Raw genomic sequence first — 3575 nt, 5'->3', positions numbered from 1 at the left:
TGTATCTGTCTGTTACGGACCTTTCACAGAGGTGGCCCACAGACTAAGTGAATGATATCTGTGTGCACATTGAAGGGTGCTGATTAATGTGTTGGTTAGGGTGGGACCTGACACTACTTCAAGGGTGTGGAGTAAGGGGTGGACATCGTACTGTTTTTGGCTGGGACAGAGTTAATTTTCTTCATAGCAGCTTGGACTGTGCTGTGTTCTGGATTTGTGATGTAAACGATGTTGTAACACACCCGTGTTTGAGTTGTTGCTGAACATTGGTTACACAGCATCAAGGTCTTTGTTTCTGGTGGTGCCCTTGCAGTCAGCATGGGGAGAGGGCACAGCCAGGACCGTGGGTCCCAGCTGCCCAGCGCCAGGTTCCATTCCACCTGATGTCCTGACTGGGAATAAAAAGCTGGGGGCAGATGGGATGGGGGACTTCTGGAGTTACGGTGTTTGTCTTCCCAAGTAGCTGCTACTCGTGATGGATGCTTGGTGTCCTGGTGACCAGGCAGCAGTGATTGGACTCCTTGTTGTTCTTTGCTTGCTTGAACAGCTTCTGCTTTACCTGTTTAATTGTCTTTATCTCAAACCATGAATTTTTTCCACATTAACTGTTCCATTTCTCTCCACCATTCCACTCAGGGACAATAAACAAGCGGCTCTGTGGTGTGGAGTAGCTGCTGGGGTTAGACCGCAGCAGTTTGGTTTGTGGTGTTATTTACTTGGGGAATTAACTGAAGACAACTTCTTTCAAATGTATCTGCAACTTAAGTAGTGATTTTTTTTTGAAGGTTCAATAGCAAGAAATGAATTTGAACTGATGTAAGGTAATTTCTTTAACTATACATACTCATCCAGGCAAGGAGATGCTGTGGATCTGTTCAGTGTAGAATTCAGGCATTTACCACAACTGGTTTAAATTAGCATCTGGAAAAAAAAAATTGTCTTTGGTTGAGTAACATCACTGCTTCTTGGAAGTAAGCTAAAGTAGAATTTCCTCCTAAAGACACGGAGCTAATCCTGCTGTTGAAGGGAACCTCAGGGTTCAGTGTCTGAGGTTGTGGGATAGGCAGCAGTAGGTATAGTTGCCTTAAACTTAAAAGTTTCAGATCACCCAAGAAAGGAAGCAGTCACAATCTGGTAATAAAGAAGGAATTTTTACCCCTTTCTGAGCATTAGGGCTTGCCAAACACTCCAAAGGAGGTGATCTCTTCCCTTGCAGCTGCCAGCCCTTAGATGAGGTTAATGGTCACGCAGGTGGATTGCTCGCACCTGTGCTCCCAGGGCTGGCTCCGCCCCTTCACCAGCTGCTCAATCACTGGTTCAGGCTGTGACCTCACCCTTCCCATACAGAGGTGTAAAGGTCAGCTTATAAATTTGGATATGACATGGCAGATGATAAGGAATAGCCAGAAACGGGCAGTAACTAAGAACATGAGAATTGCAAAGAGCCTTTAAATGCCCTGGCTTTGCAGTGTTAGTGAGAGAGAAGCACAGACTGACCTGCCAGAGAACTGGTAAGGGTGTTGCCTGCTCGCTTTTGGCTTGAGTCATGCTTTATGTGCATACTCAGCACATAAATTTACACCTTCAGCAGTCTGTTGTCTGTTAGGATTAGAAACAGGAAATGGTTGAAAGCTAAGCATGCAGATCATAATTGGATATCAAGTTAGTGCCTGAAATGATAATACTGCTAGCACACTGTGTTCATGTGATCAGGAAGGTGTTTTTTACTTAATAAAGCATGATCTTAAAAATGGTGTGCTTGTGGGGTGGTGTATCTGATTCTTGAAAAATTCCAGCGGGTAAACGTTAGATTTTTTGGCAGTCCTATCCGCCACCTGATGTTTTGCTGCATCAGGTGAAATTTGCCACAATTCCTAAATCACGATGGAGAGAAAACAAGAATATGATATTTGAATGAGCACTGCAAGCTGATAATGTTTCTTTTCATTCATTTCACCGAAGTAAACTTCAGCGTGCCGTTTCACGGCAGGAGGCTGTGCAGTGCCATCACCCTTGCAGATGTTGCCTTCCTCACTTGTGCTGTAGGTGGCTGTTGATACACCACGCTTGTAGCTCCATCTGCTGTGCAACACTTGGAGTCAAAACGCGTCACAGCTTGTTACACGCCCCTAACACCCAGTTCCTTCTGTTCTAACAGTGCTGTAGGAGCAGTTGAGGCTGAATGTGCAGTTCTGCACTTCTCCATCTTGCAGATGTGTGTGAGAGAGATGAAGTGTGTGGGGAAATCATCCCAAGGACGGCCATGTTTACTTACTGACTTAGCAGTACTTTTAGGATGCTGCCTCCAGCAGCTTTGGATTTTCAGGCAACGTTCTAGGAGCAAGCGGACATAACCTCTTGTGTGGTACGAACTTCTTATTCATTACAAGATCTAAGCTTAAATTGAGGCTCAACTTTTTATAGCAGATAAACCATGATGAGATGACTCACGGCATTTAACCCGGCTGCTGCAGTAACCATCCACGTACAGCAGCTCCTGCTGTTCTTTGTTTTCACCAGAGACCTGAGAGGACTGTCCCTCGTGGTTGCTGTTGGTTTTGGCTTCTTTTCCTTTCTGGTGGACACCTTCATGAAAATTGGAGAAAGGATTTTTGTGTACATGAGATTTCTACTCTTTTTCATGTCAAGATCAGCAAGCCGATGGACTCCGGCATCTTGCCTGTCTCTGGTGGGATGCTTGGCTTAAGTTATGGAATTGACCCTAGTCAACTAAAACAGTCAATTTCACAATAACACATAAGGGGGGTGAAACAGCGAAGCTATTTTTCTCCCCTTTTTTTTTTCTAACTAATAATTCTGAAGGACGAGGAGTTTGGTTTATGTTCATGCTGTCAGGGCTTGGACTGGTCAGGTGCTGTGAGTCAGACCTAGCACCAGCCATGAAGTGGGTTCTTTAGAAAGGAAGACTTCATTTATCTTAGGAACATACAACCCCAAAGTGCCTTTCCGATCATGAAGTGCAGTTTGTCAGTAGCGCAAGAGACTCTGCCATCTGATCCCTCAGGACCTTGCTGGTCAGACTGTCGTTCTGTTGCTCAAGAAAGGCTGTTCTCCCACTTGCTCGGTAGGTAGAGCTGGTCGTGGTCAGGTAGTGACAGGTGAGATGGCAGTTGAAAGTGAGGGTAGCACTGATCGGGGCTGGGCCGCTGTGGGAGGATCTGTGTGAGCAGCAGTGCTTGGTAATGGCCCGGCGCAGGTCGGGCCGAGGGATCTGTAGGGTGGGCGGATGTGCACCAAGCATCATCTTAACTCTCAATATATATATAACCAAAGAACCTTGATGAGTGCTTGCATTGCTTATTGAAGCCTCTCACGGTAGGCATCGTGCATTTTTCGCGGTACACTGTTGTAGTGCTTTATTAGCGATTAAGAAGTGCTTTGTTATCAAAGCTGCCGTCTTTTTCGCAACGTTGGGACTGTTGCGCTTTTGTTATTGTAACAAGCCGCGAGAGGCGCAGCAGTTCTGACCCGCGGTCTGTGCAAGAGTAGCGGCGCAGCCCCGGTTCGAGTGCCGGTAGGGACGAGCCCGGCGCTGCGCCCAGCCCCTCGCTCAG

Source organism: Numida meleagris, chromosome 13 (assembly GCF_002078875.1).
Source record: "Numida meleagris isolate 19003 breed g44 Domestic line chromosome 13, NumMel1.0, whole genome shotgun sequence".
NCBI lineage: Eukaryota > Metazoa > Chordata > Aves > Galliformes > Numididae > Numida > Numida meleagris.
The sequence above is the reverse complement of the archived record's forward strand: the minus strand, read 5'-3'. Positions refer to the sequence as shown.